The sequence below is a fragment of the Chiloscyllium plagiosum genome, unplaced genomic scaffold (assembly GCF_037043375.1).
Source record: "Chiloscyllium plagiosum isolate Xiang-an unplaced genomic scaffold, Cpla_swu_hap1 HiC_scaffold_23, whole genome shotgun sequence".
NCBI classification, from domain to species: domain Eukaryota; kingdom Metazoa; phylum Chordata; class Chondrichthyes; order Orectolobiformes; family Hemiscylliidae; genus Chiloscyllium; species Chiloscyllium plagiosum.
Window position 1 is genome coordinate 2,490,516 of NW_028270161.1, and position 17,716 is coordinate 2,508,231.

The window sequence follows — 17,716 nt, forward strand, 5'->3', positions numbered from 1 at the left end:
GAAGAACGCTTCATCTTCTGCCTTGGAACACTTCAACCCCAGGGCATCAATGTGGACTTCAACAGTTTCCTCATTTCCCCTTCCCCCACCTCACCCCAATTCCAAACTTCCAGCTCAGCACTGTCCCCATGACCTGTCCTCCCTGCCTATCTTCCTTTCCACCTATCCACTCCACCCTCCTCCCTAACCTATCACCTTCATCCCCTCCCCCACTCACCTCTTGTACTCTCTGCTACTTTCTCCCCACCCCCACCCTCCTCTCATTTATCTCTCCACCCTTCAGGGACTCTGCCCGTATTCCTGATGAAGGGCTTTTTCCCGAAACGTCGATTTTCCTGCTCCTCGGATGCTGCCTGACCTGTTGTGCTTTTCCAGCACCACTCTGATCTAGAATCTGGTTTCCAGCATCTGCAGTCCTCACTTTGACATAATGGGCCCAGTTTAGTACTCTTCCCTTCGGACCACTCTCTTCTTTATCTACGAGTATTTTAAAACTTACAGAATTGTGGTCACTGTTCCCAAAGAAATCCCCCACCGCAACTTATACCACCTGTCCCAGGTCCAATATGGCCCCTTCCCTCGTCGGACTATTGACATATTGCTCTAGAAAACTCTCCTGGACACGACTTACAAATTCTGCCCCATCCAGGCCTCTGACATTAAGTGTATCCCAGTCAATGTTGGGAAAATTAAAATCTCCCATTACCACTATCCTATTGCCTCTACATCTTTCCATAATCTGATTACCTATTTGTTCTTCTACCTCATGCTCACTGTTGGGAGGCCTGTAATACAGCCCCAACAGTGTAACTGCATCCTTCTTATTTCTCAGCTCCACCCATAATGCCTCACTACCCAAGACCGCCATCGTGTCCTCCTTTAGCACAACCGTGATATTGTCCTTGACCAGCGATGCAACTCCTCACCCTCTTTTACTTCCCTCCCTGTCCTGTCTGAAGCATCTGAGGTTAGGGGGATGATCTGATTAAGAATTGATAGGTAGCACATAACCCATAGAAATCCAGAAAAGAACACATCATCTTCAAACGAAGAACAAGAATAAAAAGATTCACATAAAAGACTTTGATGATTGCACTGTCTAGAAGCACATTATTGTAGATTCAGTACAGCTGTTCTAAGGAGAGACGGATATTGACAAATTAAACAGTAAGAGATAGGTTGAGATCAAAGTGGAACTATAATTAAAAGTGTTCAATATCTATTATTGGCAATAAAATGGCTTACTTCTTTTCTATATTTCTAAATCATTAAGCCTTATACCCTTACCAGATGTTTAATGTCCCTATGCTCACTTATCTACACACAAAATTAATGTAATAATTGAGCTGATGGAGTGAGCAAGCTATATCCCATCACCAAAATGCTGACTGGTATAGAACATAGAAAAGTACAGCACAGAACAGGCCCTTCGGCCTATGATGTTGTGCTGAGGATTAATCCTAATCTAAAATAAAATAACCTAACCTATGTCCTCAATTTACTGCTATCCATGTGCATGTCCATCAGTCGCTTAAATGTCCCTAATGACTCTGCTTCCACCATCACCGCTGGCAACGCATTCCATACATTCACAACTCTCTGCATAAAGAACCTTCCTCTGACATCTCCTCTATACCTTCCTCCTAATATCTTAAAACTATGACCCTTTGTGCCAGTCAATCCTGCTCTGGAGTAAAGTCTCTGGCTATTGACTTTTTCTATGCCTCTCATTACCTTGTATATAGAAATTGAGTGCTGAATCTCTGTACAGATGAAGACAAGGCCATATTAACCATAGGAAATTCTACCAATGACCAAGTACGTACTGAAATTATAAAAAAGCTGAATCAAAAAGCGAGACTGGAAAAGGAGCGATGCGGCAAAAAATGTGTTCTTTCAGGTTTCTTGTGGTGTTCTCAGTACCTCCCAGTAAGCACATGGCAGTAATCCACTCTCCTACATTCTGAGCTCTATTAGACCTTGTTCACTTTTACAGTGTTTTTCCTGTTCAGGGACCAGGTGGAATTGGAATGTAATTGCTTTCGGGAGTTGTTCAGTTTGATAGTGAAGGCGAGATCACAGAAGGACACTTTGCACTGTCACACCCTTACTTCAGGTGATTGAGCAAGAAAATGGAAGGACAGCACAAATATTGGCAGACAACCAGAGACAGAAACTGCAAATTACTGTTTAAGTAGTAGAAACGTAACTGGCTTCTAATAATAAAATCCACAAATATTAGTTTTGCACAATCACATGGAGTGTTTTTAAACTTTGCATAGTCTTCAAAATTGAAACAGTCTGGACACAGTTTGGATGTTGTCTCTTAGTCAAAAGGGACTATCCAAGTCGTACACAATAAAAGGGGCTGCCCTGCATCAAGTACCTGACTGAGGTAGCCCCTGACATTTTACCTCATTCAGCTGGATTCCAGAATTTTCTATTTGAATTCCAAATTTCCCACATTTGAGGTTTTACTTTCTTTCTCACAAGGGGTAGCACGGTGGCTAGCACTGCTGCCTCTCAGCACCAGGGACCCGGGTTTGATTCCAGCCTCGGGTAACTGTCTGCGTGAACATTCTCCCCGGGTCTGCATGGGTTTCCTCCCACACTCCAAAGATGTGCAGGTCAGGTGAATTGGCCGTGCTAAAGTGTTCATAGCCGTCAGAGATATGCGGGTTAGGTGCATTAGTCAGGGGAATGTAGAGTAATAGGGTAAGGGAATGGGTCTGGATGGGATACTCTTTGGAGGATCAGTGTGGACTTGTTGGACCAATTGGCCTATTTCCACACTGTAGGGATTCTATATGAAAAAAAGGTGCTTGGAATAAGTGGAAATTCATTGTTCCCTTCATTTTCTCCCATCTTCAGATTGTTTGAACTGGATTCCAGCAAAAAGAACACAACAGTCAGATTCTCAACATCAACCAGTGACGTTTCTGAGCTGATCATCCAGGGTTTGTGAAGGGCTGCAGTGGCTGCAAGACAAAAGATGGAAAATTACAGGCCAAATAGCCTAACCTCGGTTGTTGGTAAAATTCTAGAATCCATCATTAAGGATGAGGTTTCTAAATTCTTGCAAGAGCAGGGTCGGATTAGAACAAGTCAACATGGATTTAGTAAGGGGAGGTCATGCCTGACAAACCTATTGGAGTTCTTTGAAGAGGTGACAAGTAGGTTAGACCAGGGAAACCCAGTGGATGTGGTCTACCTGGACTTCCAAAAGGCCTTTGATAAGGTGCCACACGGGAGGCTGCTGAGCAAGGTGAGGGCCCATGGTGTTCGAGGTGAGCTACTGGTATGGATTGAGGATCGGCTGTCTGACAGAAGGCAGAGAGTTGGGATAAAAGGTTCTTTTTCGGAATGGCAGCCGGTGATAAGCGGTGTCCCGCAGGGTTCAGTGTTGGAGCCGCAGCTGTTCACATTATATATTAATGATCTGGATGAAGGGACTGGGGGCATTCTAGCGATGTTTGCCGATGATACAAAGTTAGGTGGACAGGCAGGTAGTACTGAGGAAGTGGGGAGGCTGCAGAAGGATCTAGACAGTTTGAAAGAGTGAATTCCATCAGTCATTTCTTGGACCAATGTGAGCAAATGCGAGGTCTTGCACTTTGGAAAAAAGAATACAAGCATGGACTACTTTCTAAACGGTGAAAAAATTCGTAAAGCCAAAGTACAAAGGGATCTGGGAGTGCTAGCCGAGGATTCTCTAAAGGTAAACATCAGGTTGAGTCCGTGATTAAGAAAGCAAATGCAATGTTGTCATTTATCTCAAGAGGGTTGGAATATAAAAGCACTGTTGTGCTACTGAGACTTTATAAAGCTCTGGTTAGGTCCCATTTGGAGTACTGTGTCCAGTTTTGGTCCCCACACCTCAGGAAGGACATACTGGCACTGGAGCGTGTCCAGCGGAGATTCACACGGGTGATCCCTGGAATGGTAGGTCTAACATATGAGGAACGGCTGAGGATCCTGGGATTGTATTCATTGGAGTTTAGAAGATTAAGGGGAGATCTAATAGAAACTTACAAGATAATACATGGCTTGGAGAGGGTGGACGCTAGGAAATTGTTTCCGTTAGGCAAGGAGACTAGGACCCATGGACACAGCCTTAGAACTAGAGAGGGTAAATTCAGAACAGAAATGCGGAGACATTTCTTCAGCCAGAGAGTGGTGGGCCTGTGGAATTCATTGCCGCAGAGTGCAGTGGAGGCTGGGACGCTAAATGTCTTCAAGGCAGAAATTGATAAATTCTTGATGTCACAAGGAATTAAGGGCTACGGGGAGAATGCGGGTAAGTGGAGTTGAAATGCCCATCAGCCATGATTGAATGGCAGAGTGGACTCGATGGGCCGAATGGCCTTACCTCCGCTCCTATGTCTTATGGTCTTACGGGTGATTTGCCCTCTGTGCGCCTCTCCATTCCTACTCTCTATGGTAAAGTGCCACTGAGCTCCGGCAGTGACTATATCATGGTCTGGATGGACTCTGTGCTATGACATAGTGATGAGTACTTGTGTCTCTGAACCAAATATTATGGGCTCAAGCCCCACTCCAGAGCATTGAGCACAGGTTCGATGTTAACACTCCAATGCAAAACTTTATTCATGTTGCAAACTCACTAAGGGTCCTCCAAACTATAACCTTGACCATCTAGAAGGACAAGGGCAGCAGATACATGAAAACATCAACACCTGCAAGTTCCCTCCTGAGCCCTTTCCTCATAAGGCAATCCCCTCAATTTCTTGACTTGGAAATATATCCCCATTCCTTCACTGCTGCTGGGTCAAAATCCTGGAACTCCCTCCTGAACCGTTGTGTAGTTAGCCCTACACCCAGAGGCCTGCAGAGGTTTGAGAAGGCAGTTCAGCAGCACCTTCTCCAGGGTAATTAGGGATGGGCAGTAAATGCTACACCAGCTAGCAAAGCCCACACCCTATAAATGAATAAAAATAAACTTCAAAAGTGCTGTCAGTCGGACTGTTTAATCAAAGTCCAGCCTGCATTCAAACTTGAACATAAATGATCTCAGCAACCCTTTCCAATATTTATTCCTCAAAACATCACGAAAATGCTGATGTTCTGGTCATTATTAGATAACCATTGATGGAATCTTGCTGTTTATGAATTGATGCTATGTCTCAGACAGTATCCTGTTGGTTTTATTAAACTGTAGGTCACTCTGAACTTGTGAAGAGCTCAAAGTAAAAAACATGGTTTGATTTCTCCCCTTTCCCAATATCTATACTGACTGTTTGACTAAACACAGATTGGTTATTGGCTGATTGTCTGCAGTGACTCAGACTCTCATTTCCCATCTCCACACTGACATAGAGACAGCTTAGAATCGATCACAGGTATAAGAATGAGGTTAATTTTAAAAAATATCTTCTTCAGTTCATTGACAGTCTGTTTTTTTAAGCCACTGACTCAGAGACATCATGGAAATTGCCCCTTTGGCCTATTTTGTCTCCAAACCGGTCATCCAGTGTCAATTTATCTAATCCCATTTTTTGCACCCATCCCTTCACCTTGGAGGTGATAGTGTTTGTGTTATTTTAGTTTTTACTAAGGGTCCTTTTGAGGTGTACAAAAACTTGGATACTTCTGGAATACACTTTAGTTCTAAAACAATGGCAATTAAATTTCTCTGCCCTGAGGTTCCATTAGTTGCCAGATGCACAAAAAGCTTTCAGAAAATGTTCACTGGGGTAACTGATACAAACATTTGAATCTTTCAGGAACCTATTATTGTTAAATTATCTCCATTACACTGAACCCTTTATCTGATTCTACGTTTGGGTTCTCAAGGAAAGACAGATTGTTAACGTGTGACATTGCCATATTTCTCATAGGTTGGACAAGATGTTTAATCAAAGTCCTGCCTGCACTCTAACTTGAATATAAATGACATCTGTCAGCCAGATACTATGTTCAACATAATATCTGGCTGACACCAATTGTTACAGTTAACCTGAGAATGTAATTTTTTTAGTAAGTGTTGTGATTTACATATGAAAGAAATGAAACTATCATGGTCATTCTAACAGATGAGAGACTTAACAAACAATCAAGGCATTCTTCAATGTATAATTTCAGTTACATCACATTGTAAACTTTTGCTATAAATTCTGTGTCTTACAATGGTGTCCACTACCACCTGATGAAGGAGCGGCGCTCCGAAAGCTAGTGCTTCCAAATAGACCTGTTGGACTATAACCTGGTGTTGTGTAATTTTTAACTCGGTTTGATATGGCTGCAGCTTGGCTGATTAATGGATAATGGTGCACACATTAGCAATGTTGTTTGTTTATACATAACATGAATATAAGAAATAGGTGCAGGAGTAGGTTATTCTTTATGTTGAACAGGTTAATGATCAGGATCCCTGATTGATCAAATTCAGTTTGCAGATTCTTATCACTTTTGGAACTTTTGGGATTTCTCTCAGATTTTCTTTAGGATCATGAGTTGACCATTTGCCTCCTTGAACCTTTCTGGCTATTTAATAAGATCATGGCTGATCTGTGGACTAAGGCCATTTTCCCACCTTTACTTCACATCCCTAAGCACCTTGGGTTAAGAAAACTCAAACAACCTTGGAATTAAAAATAAACAAACGATCTGACATCAACTACCATTTTGAAAAAGAGTTTCAAGCTTCTGCCATGCTTTGTAGGTACAAATGTTTTCTAAATTCACACCTGAAAAACCTGGTTTTCTGTTGTAATTAGCAGTTGTATGATATTCCCTTATATTTCTCCATTCTTTAATGCGACAGCTACTCATTTGATGAATATCTTTTCCAAAGACAAAACCGACTGCTGTGAGCATCTGTCTTTACACACTAGCACCTGTCCTATGTTGCCATTACCACATAAACTTTTTAATGAATTGTAAGATTGGGGAAACCCCAAATGAGCATTAGCAGTCTGTAAATTTATTTGCAAATTGGCATTTATGGTGTCTGTTAAATAGCCTTTGAGTTGCAATTTTAATGGGACACTGCACCTGGCTAGAAGCCAGACTGTTTAACAGTCAACAGAAACACCCATTCGCAAAGAACTTTACAGACTTATAATTGTTGCTTTATCTTTCCAAAAAGTTTAAAACTTTAATGTAAGAATTTGTTCCACTCCAGTTACTTGTTTCCTGCTCAGAATGAATTGCCACTTTCAGTTAGCTGCCAACTCTCCCACCTTTCATACTTACAGACTGCAAAACTCACCCAAGCATTGATAATTAATGCAGCCTAATGTGAAATCATCAGAAGGAAATTTCAAAATTTCCATGATATGATGACCTCGCAATGTCCCAAAGTGATTCCGAGTCACTGAATGCTGTTACATTCATCCTCGGCTACTCCGGGAAGCGAGGAAGGAGGTTGCTAAGCCACCGGCGAGGATCTTTGCCTCCTCACTCTCCACAGGAGTCGTACCAGAGGATTGGAAGGAGGCAAATGTTGTTCCTCTTTTCAAGAAGGGTAATAGGGAAATCCCTGGCAATTACAGACCAGTCAGTCTTATGTCTACGGTCAGCAAAGTTTTGGAAAGAATTCTGAGGGATAGGATTTATGACTATTTGGCAAAGCATAGTGTGATTAAAGGCAGTCAGCATGGCTTTTTCATGCCTCACAAATCTTATTGAGTTCTTGGAGGAGGTGTCAAGACAGGTCGATGACGGTCGAACAGTAGATGTGGTGTATATGGATTTCAGCAAGGCATTTGATAGGGTTCCCCATGGTAGGCTCATTCATAAAGTCAGGAAGTATGGGATACAGGGAGATTTTGCTATCTGGATTCAGAATTGGCTGGCTGACAGAAGGCAGACAGTGGTTGTAGATGGAAAGTATTCAGCCTGGAGGTCAGTGTCGAGTGGGGTCCCACAGAGCTCTGTTCGTGGCCCTCTGCTCTTTGTAGTTTTTACAAATGATTTGGATGAGGAGGTTGAGGGGTGGGTTAGTAAATTTGCACAAAGGTTGGAGATGTCGTCGATAGTATAGAGGCCTACTGCAGGCTGCAGCGTGACACAGACAGGGTGCAGAGCTGGGCTGAGAAATGGCAGATGGATTCAATCTGGATAAATGCAAAGTGATGCATTTTGGAAGGTTGAACTCAAAAGTTGAATATAGGATTAAAGACTGGATTCTTGGCAGTGTGGAGGAACAGCAGGATCTTGGTGTGCAAGCACACAGATCCCTCAAAGTTGCCACCCAAGTGAATAGAGTTGTTAAGAAAGCATGTGGTGTTTTGGCTTTCATTATCAGAGGTATCGAGTTTAAGAGCCGCAAGGTTTTGCTGCAGCTCTACAAGTCCCTGGTGAGACCACACTTGGAATATTGTGTCCAGTTCTGGTCGCCCTACTGTAGGAAAGATACACAGGCTTTGGAGAGGGTGCAAAGAAGGTTTACCAGGATGCTGCCTGGACTGGAGGGCTTGCCTTATGAAGAAAGGTTGAATAAGCTCGGACTTTTCTCTCTGGAGAGAAGGAGGAAGAGAGGAGACCTAATCGAAGTGTACAAAATAATGAGAGGAATAGATAGAGACAATAACCAGAGACCTTTCCCCAGGGGCAGGATGGACTAGTGTGAGAAGTCATAGTTTGAAGATATTAGGAGGAAGGTATAAAGGAGACATCAGAGATAGGTTCTTTACACAGAGAGTTGTGAATGCATGGAATGCGTTGCCAGTAGTGGTGGTGGAAGCAGAGTCATTGGGGACATTTAAGCGACTGCTGGACATGCACAGCGTTATTATATTTTACATTAGGATTAAATCTCAGCACAACACCGTGGGCCAGAGGGCCTGTTCTGTGCTGTACTCTTCTATGTTCTATTTCAGATTGTTCGAAATGCAGCCATCAAAAAAATCCCAGACGTTGGAAAGGAGTTTAACAGCCGGAACTGAATTACCTTGTGTTACTTCACGGGATGAATGTTGGCAAACATACTTGAATATAGTGAACATAAACCTCTTCGGAATAAGACTGGGGAAATACTCATGGGAAATCAGGAAACAGTAGAGGAATGGAATAAATACTTTATGCCAGCCTTCAGAGTACAAGACAGAATAGCAGTGCAAAATTACTAAATAAATATTCAAGGAGTAAAAAGGAGGAAATAAACATGAAATAACTGTCACTAGAGCAAAAGTACCAAAGAACTAATGGGGCTTCAATCAATAAACTCCCTGGACTGTTGGGATGCATCCTAGGATATTAAAAGAAGTAGCTACAGATATGATGGATGTACTGTAGTAATCTTACAGAGATTGTTAGATTCTGGAAAAGTCCCAGAGGATAGAAAAACTGCAAATATAACATCTTTATTTAAAAAGGCAGGAGAAAAAAACAAAACACAGGTAACTATAGACGAGTTAGCACAATGTCTTTTCTTTGGAAAATGTCATATTATAAAGGATGTTATGGCAGTGTATTTATAAAAACATACAATGACCAAACAGAGGCAGGATGGCTTGATGAAAGGGAAATCGTGCCTGGCAAATTTACCAGAATTTTTTGAGAAGATAATCAGGATCAATAAAGAGGCATTGGTGAATGTAATATATTTGAATATTCAGAAGTCATCTCATTCAGCTACTTAATAAGACAACAGCCTGTGCTGTTGGAGATGTTAGCATGAATGAGTCGAGTTGACTACAAATAGAAGACGCTGAAAATGTGTTGCTGGAAAAGCGCAGCAGGTCAGGCAGCATCCAAGGAGCAGGAGGATCGACGTTTCGGGCATAAGCCCTTCTTCAGGAATGAGGAAAGTGTGTCCAGCAGGCTAAGATAAAAGGTAGGGAGGAGGGACTTGGGGGAGGGGCGTTGGAATTGCGATAGGTGGAGGGAGGTCAAGGTGAGGGTGATAGGCCGGAGTGGGGTGAGGGCGGAGAGGTCAGGAAGAAGATTGCAGGTTAGGAAGGCGGTGCTGAGTTTGAGGGATTTGACTGAGACAAGGTGGGGGAGGGGAAATGAGAAAACTGGAGAAATCTGAGTTCATCCCTTATGGTTGGAGGGTTCCCAGGCAGAAGATGAGGCGCTCTTCCTCCAACCGTCGTGTTGCCATGGTCTGGCGATGGAGGAGTCCAAGGACCTGCATGTCCTTGGTGGAGTGGGAGGGGGAGCTAAAGTGTTGGGCTACAGGGTGGTTGGGTTGGTTGGTCCGGGTGTCTCAGAGGTGTTCTCTGAAACGTTCCACAAGTAGGCGGCCTGTCTGCCCAATATAGAGGAGGCGACATCGGGTGCAGCGGATGCAATAGATGATGTGTGTGGAGGTGCAGGTGAATTTGTGGCGGATATGGAAGTATCCCTTGGGGCCTTGGAGGGAAGTAAGGGGGGAGGTGTGGACGCAAGTTTTGCATTTCTTGCGGTTGCAGGGGAAGGTGCCGGGAGTGGAGGTTGGGTTGGTGGGGGGTGTGGACCTGACGAGGGAGTCACGGAGGGAGTAGTCTTTTCGGAAAGCTGATAGGGGAGGGGAGGGAAATATATCTCTGGTGGTGGGGTCCGTTTGGAGGTGGCGGAAATGACGACGGATGATACGTTGTACATGGAGATTGATGGGGTGGTAGGTGAGGACCAGTGGGGTTCTGTCCTGGTGGTGGTTGAAGGGGCGGGGCTCAAGGGCGGAGGAGCGGGAAGTGGAAGAGATTCGGTGGAGGGCATCGTCGACTACATCTGGCAGGAAATTGCGGTCCTTGAAGAAGGAGGCCATCTGGGTTGTACGGATTTGGAACTGGTCCTCCTGGGAGCAGATGCGGCGGAGACGAAGGAATTGGGAATATGGGATGTCGTTTTTACAGGGGGCAGGGTGGGAGGAGGTGTAGTCCAGGTAGCCGTGGGAGTCGGTCGGTTTATAGTAGATGTCCGTGTCGATTCGGTCACCCGAGATAGAAATGGAAAGGTCTAGGAAGGTGAGGGAGGCCTCTGAGACGGTCCAGGTGAATTTGAGGTCGGGGTGGAAAACCGTACAACCCAGATGGCCTCCTTCTTCAAGGACCGCAATTTCCCGCCAGACGTAGTTGACGATGCCCTCCACCGCATCTCTTCCACTTCCCGCTCCTCCGCCCTTGAGCCTCGCCCCTCCAACCGCCACCAGGACAGAACCCCACTGGTCCTCACCTACCACCCCACCAACCTCCATGTACAACGTATCATCCGTCGTCATTTCCGCCACCTCCAAACGGACCCCTCCACCAGGGATATATTTCCTTCCCTGCCCCTATCAGTGTTGCGAAAAGACCACTCCCTCCATGACACCCCTCACCAACCCAACCTCCACTCCCGGCACCTTCCCCTGCAACCGCAAGAAATGCAAAACTTGCATCCACACCTCCCCCCTTACTTCCCTCCAAGGCCCCAAGGGACACTTCCATGTCCGCCACAAATTCACCTGCACCTCCACACACATCATCTATTGCATCCGCTGTACCCGATGTCGCCTCCTCTATATTGGGGAGACAGGCCGCCTACTTGTGGAACATTTCAGAGAACACCTCTGGGACACCCGGACCAACCAACCCAACCACCCCGTGGCTCAACACTTCAACTCCCCCTCCCACTCCACCAAGGACATGCAGGTCCTTGGACTCCTCCATCGCCAGACCATGGCAACACGACGGTTGGAGGAAGAGCGCCTCATCTTCTGCCTGGGAATCCTCCAACCATAAGGGATGAACTCAGATTTCTCCAGTTTCTTCATTTCCCCTCCCCCCACCTTGTCTCAGTCAAATCCCTCAAACTCAGCACCACCTTCCTAACCTGCAATCTTCTTCCTGACCTCTCCGCCCTCACCCCACTCCGGCCTATCACCCTCACCTTGACCTCCCTCCACCTATCACAATTCCAACGCCCCTCCCCCAAGTCCCTCCTCCCTACCTTTTATCTTAGCCTGCTGGACACACTTTCCTCATTCCTGAAGAAGGGCTTATGCCCGAAACGTCGATTCTCCTGTTCCTTGGATGCTGCCTGACCTGCTGCGCTTTTCCAGCAACTCATTTTCAGCTCTGATCTCCAGCATCTGCAGTCCTCACTTTCTCCTACAAATAGAAGACAGTTGGGATAATGGGGACATTTTCAAGATGGCAACTTGTAATTGGTGGAGTGCCAGAGGGTTCAGTGCCAGAGCGTTCAGTGATTAGCGAATACTTTGGATGAGGAAAGTGAATGTACTATCATGGGATTTGTGGATGACCCAAAAATAGGTGGAAAGGCAAGTGGTGAAGATTTCAAAAGAGAGTCTGCAGAGGGACAGAAATAGATTAAATAAATTGGCAAAAGCATGACAGATAGAATATCATGTAGGAAAATGTAAGGTCATGTAGTTTGGCAGGAAGGTTAAAAGGAGCAGAATATTATTGAAATCGAGAAAGATTTCAGAAAGATGCAACATCATGGGATTTGGGAGTCCTCATTCATAAATCACAAAAAAGCTCCCATCCAAGTTCAACAGGTGGTAAGGAAAGGCAAGTTGAATGTTGGTCTTTATTACTAAGGGAGTGGATTATAAAAGGAGGGGGTTTTGCTGAACTAATGAAGGTTGAAACTTTATTGCTGGAACAGCATAGTGAACTAATGAAGGCACTAGTCAAAACACAGCTGGAATACAATAAACAGTTTTGGGTTGCGCTTATCTCAGGAAAGAGATATTGGCATTGGGGACAGTCCAGAGAAGGTTCACTATGCTGATACCAGGTATGGAGGGACTATCTAATGAGGAGAAGCTCAGTAGATTAGGCCTGTACTCATTGGAATTTAGAAGGACAAGATTCTTAGAGGATTTGTAGAAACAGAGAGATTGTTTCCCATTGTGGGACAGTCTAAGATCAAAGGGCAGCATCTCAGAACAGGGGATCATCCATTTAGACCATAAGGAATAGGAACTGGCCATTCAGTCCCTTGAGCCTGCTCTGCCATTCCATAGGGCCATTGCTGATCTGACATTCCTCACAGCCAATTTCCTGTATTTTCTCTGTAATCCTTGATTCCTGGACTGATCAAGAATCTATCCATCTCAGCCTTAGATATACAGAAGGACTCTGCTGCCACAGCTCTCTGTGGCAAGGTGTTTCAGAGACTCTCAAACTTTAGAGAAGAAATTCCTCCTCATCGCAGCCTTAAATTGATGCCCATAATTCTGAGACTATGATCTCTAGTGCTGGACTCTCCCATGATGGGAAATATTCTCTCAATATTTACCCTGTCAAGTCCCTTAAGAATCCTCTAAGTTTCAATGAGATCACCTCTCATTCTTTTAAACTCCAGAGTAGAGTCCCAAACAGTTTAGCCTTTGCTCATAAGACAATCCGTCCATCCCAGGGATTATCGTAGTGACTCCTACGGTGAACATTTAAGATCGAGATGTGGATTTCTTCTCTCATGGGTAGAGAATCTGTGGAATTCAGCGGGCCTTTGAGGCTGAGTCACTAAGCATCTTCAAGGCTGAGATGGACACATTTTTAAACAGCAGGAAATCAAGGATTATGGGGAAAAGGCTGAAAAGTGGAGCTGAGGATGATCAGATCAGTAATGATCTCAATGAAAGGTGGGGCAGACTCAATGGATTGAGTGGTCTATTGCTGTTCTGACATTGTATGATCTTACGGTCTTTGTCCAGTGTCTTTGTATCCGTCTGAACTGGTTGCTAGACCTTCAGTTTGATGCTTCACTGATGAGCTATCACAGCAAACAACGCTACCTGTCCACAGTATCTCCTGTGGGAAATGGGCAATTAACATAGCTGACTTCTATCATCAGAGAGGACAACTGAGCCAGTCAGACAACTGCAGTTTTACACATTACATGTAAAGCACAGTTAACCTTTACCCATTTATGAAATTACAGAAGAGTACGTTTATATGCTTACTCCACAAAACCAAAGACGAAGTCTGAAAAGTTCCTATGTCAGCTTTTTGGGTAATGTCTTAAAATTGTTTGGCTTTCACCACGCCTCTCAGTTTAGTGGCTTTGGTTTATGCTCATTCGAAATGATACCTGTATCAACTGGTGCTGAAGTGATTGTGAGATCAGGTGTTGGGCTAATCAAGACTATCCATATCGAAAAATGAAAGTGAACAAAGTTTATAAACTGTAAAACAGGGGAGACAGTGTCATGGATGGTAATAGTCATTGGACTAGGAATCCAGAGATCCAAGGTAGTGGGGACATTGATTATTTGAATTTAAATTTGAACCAATCTGGAACAAAGCGTTAGGCTCACTAACAGTGACCATAAAGCAACTATGGCTAAAACAAAACTTCTTTTTAGGAAAGGAAATCTGTCACGCTTATCTGGTCTGGCCTACATGTGACTCCAGCCCCCACTGCAATGTGATTGACTCTTAACTTCCCTCTGAAACTGCAACTGCTCTGCTCAGGACCATAAGAAACTACAAGGTAAAAACAATGACTGCAGATGCTGGAAACCAGATTCTGGATCAGTGGTGCTGGAAGAGCACAGCAATTCAGGCAGCATCCTGTCCTCGGATGCTGCCTGAATTGCTGTGCTCTTCCAGCACCACTGATCCATAAGAAACTACAGACAACTGAGCCCAGTCCATCACAGAAAACAGCCTTCCAACCATTGACTCCGTCAACACTTCCCACTGTCTCAGAAAGGCAGCCAACATCATCAAAGACCCCTCCCACTCCAGTTATAATCTCTTTCAACCTCTTCCATCGGGCAGAAGATACAAACGCTTAAACACATATACCAACAGATTCACGAACAGCTTTTTTTCTGTTGTTACTATACTTCTGACAGGACCTCTCAAATTTTAAATTTAATGTTGATCTCACTCTTTACACCTTCTCTGCAACTGTAACTTTATATTCCTCGCTGTAATACACTTTGTATGGTATGATCTGTCTGTACTGCCACAAAACAAAACTTATCACTGTATCTAGGTCCATGTGACAATAATAAATCAAATCAAATCAAATGGTCTAGCAAGCCATTCAGTTCAAAGGCAGTTAGCAATGGGCACATTCCATGAATTAATAAAATAGTTGGATGCATTTCAAGACAGTAACCCCAATCATAGATTACTTCCATTAGAACATTTCTGCTGAAAATCACAATAATCACTTCAAACTGCTGAATCCAATAAAGTAGCATCAACCTGCACAATATTTACTTCCTATTCTTTCAAATATGCTCCTTGAGCTGTCCAGGAACAAAGATAATAATCTGACAGAGCTTTAGTTTCTCCCAATAAAGACTCATAGTGAAAATGGGAATAATGGTTATTCTTTCTATCTAATATACCATTTTGTAAAGTCCTCAAAAAGTTTCATTTCCTCCTACTGCTTTATAAGAATTACCCTCAGCGGCAATCGTTAAGTGATAATTGGCAGATGTCCCCTTGTTTCTCTCACTAAAGTATGTTATCACATAGCAACCTGAAAACAACAGGGTTTATTTGGGACTTTGTTTATAGAATGACAAGTGTAAATTTTGTTGGGATGTTTTTACTCATCTCCATTTGCTATAATTTCAGAGATTTCACAATATTCATGAGATTCCAAAATTATAAGGAGCTTTTACAGACACAGGAGTAAAACTTTAACTCCAGCAAACTTCAGCAGCAGGATCGAGTCAACTTTTATGGATCACTCTTCAGATTTTAAAAGAAATAACTTACAAAATAAAGCTGCATTAAATTACACATAATAATTGTGTCTTTTTAATTAAGCAGCAGAAAGAATGATTTGCTTTTCTGGTTAATGTGTTTGAAAGACTTCAGTCCTAAATCACCCTAGAGCTGTAAGACATCAAAGCAAATCAACTCTCCTTCAGAAAGGGTAAGTAGAATAGTGCACTTGTACAGAGTTTTCCATCTGTTATCTATAAAACGTGGTCGCTTTAAAGTTTTCACACACATTATCCAACCAAATAAGTCTATCACAATTAGATAGCTGTCAGAGAATATATCGTCCTACTCTATTTAATTGATATCCTATTTGACAACTTTGAGTGCTCCTGCGTACTGGGACATCCAGCTTTTTTTGATTCCCCTTAGTTCCTCCATTCCCTGCCCTGAAGGTGGGAACATACATTGGGTATCTTTCTGCAACTTACCTGCACCACACTTCCTATGACGCCCTGGCACATTGGTGCCAGTGGGCAATACAACCAAAGCCAACCATCACAATATTCAAACTTCCACACACTCCAGCCTTCCAACAGGAGCCACCCGATGATTTATTCCTGTTGGGAGCCTGCTCCCTGGGATGTTCAACCCTGACCCAGCTCAGCTAAGTTCACCTTTCAGACCCAGGATCAACCTTGGGATCTTGCCAACCCACAGTTTCTGCCCAACACTCACATAGCTAATGGTGTATTTATCTGACCAGCGAATGAAAGATGTGAATCCGCTGAAAGTTTAGTTTTGCCAGTCATAAATCTCCTTACACCGAAGGACATCCTGGAATGATAGGATTTCAGCAAACTGCAGTCAAATAGTTCACATTTCTTTTCTCTGTATTAACATGACACCCACATGTTACAGGTACTTACTGTTGTTCTGTAAAACTTAAAAGATTTCTTTTAAACAGGGAGAAATATATTTTCAATGATTAAACACAAAGTACAGGATGATGGATAATTGCACAAAAATATTACTTTTTTTAATGAAACAAGTGTTTACAAACACCTCGGTGCCATTCATTGTGCTGTAACCACATTAGACAATAATCAGATTGTAATTCTGACAAATGGTATATTAAATCCCTTTCCACTTGCAGATACACGACATAATCTGGTCTAGCCTGTTCGAGTCGGTGTTAATCGAGGCTGAGTCTAAACTAACCGGCAGAGCGATGGAAGACAGCGGATTACTGTAGTTACCTCTCCGGCGTGTAGCACAGGCTCAGGAACACGGCTGAAAAGGCGCTGTTTGACCGGGGGTGGCTTCAGCAGTCCCAGTGTCAGCTACAACTGCACATTGTCCAGGGGATAGATCAATGAAGGAGCAGGGTAGCGGGAGCTGCCGCCAACCGGGACAGGAGCAAAACACACACACACACAAATCCCAGAGAGAGAGAGAGAGAGAGATTACTGCAGTCTAACTCCGGGAGATTGCAATCTGTTCGCTCGTAGTCTCGGCAAGAATGAATGAACACTCCCCTCCCTCTGGGCTGTCTCACTGCAGCCTCCTCACCCTCTACCACATGGAGTTCACTCACTTTCTCACTAACACTCACACAGTCTCATTCTCACTCACTCACTTTCTCACTCATTTATGCTTCCCCCTGTCTTTTTAGGAGGTACAACTTTCTAATCGTGCAGACTCTCAGGCAGTGTCACGTCCACAACTACAGAGCAGCAGTCACTGCCTGAGCAGTGGGAGAGGGTCCTGCTAACAGGGGTGGTCTGCTCTGATTGGAATCATAACCCCCAGCCCAGTGCACATCCCAAATTGAGCTGAAACTCAGAGCCGAGCCATTGGCGCGAGTTGAGTGTGAAAGGGAGGTCTGAATGTGAGCAGGTGAGTCTGAGAGGGAGGGGGTCTGTGTATGAGAGGGAGGCATCTGAATGTGAGCAGGCCACTCTGAGTATTAGCAGGGATGTCTGGACGTGAGTGTGAGCAGGGGGCTCTGGAAATCATGGTCACATGGGTTCTATTATAGAGCCACGCAAATTGAGTGCCACCTGATATCCTATAGACCGGTCTCTTTTGGTTGTTGTCCCCAAAGTCAGGGCAGGCCGTCTGAGTGC

At 44.0% G+C, this 17,716-nt stretch overlaps 1 protein-coding gene across 4 annotated transcripts in view; it reads right to left on the reverse strand.

Moving 5' to 3' along the window:
• Positions 1-17,423, reverse strand: part of LOC122561883 (semaphorin-3D) — a 356,084-nt gene extending 338,661 nt beyond the window's left edge. Inside the window, exon 1 of one of the 4 annotated variants that reach the window (XM_087999320.1) lies at positions 16,847-17,423. The gene's annotated coding sequence lies outside the window, so the exon portion shown is untranslated. Of the gene's footprint in view, positions 1-16,078; positions 16,176-16,808; positions 16,827-16,846 lie in introns of those variants that run through there. The other 3 variants (XM_043714212.2, XM_087999319.1, XM_087999318.1) reach the window with 3 other exon arrangements.
• Positions 17,424-17,716: the final 293 nt, after the last annotated feature.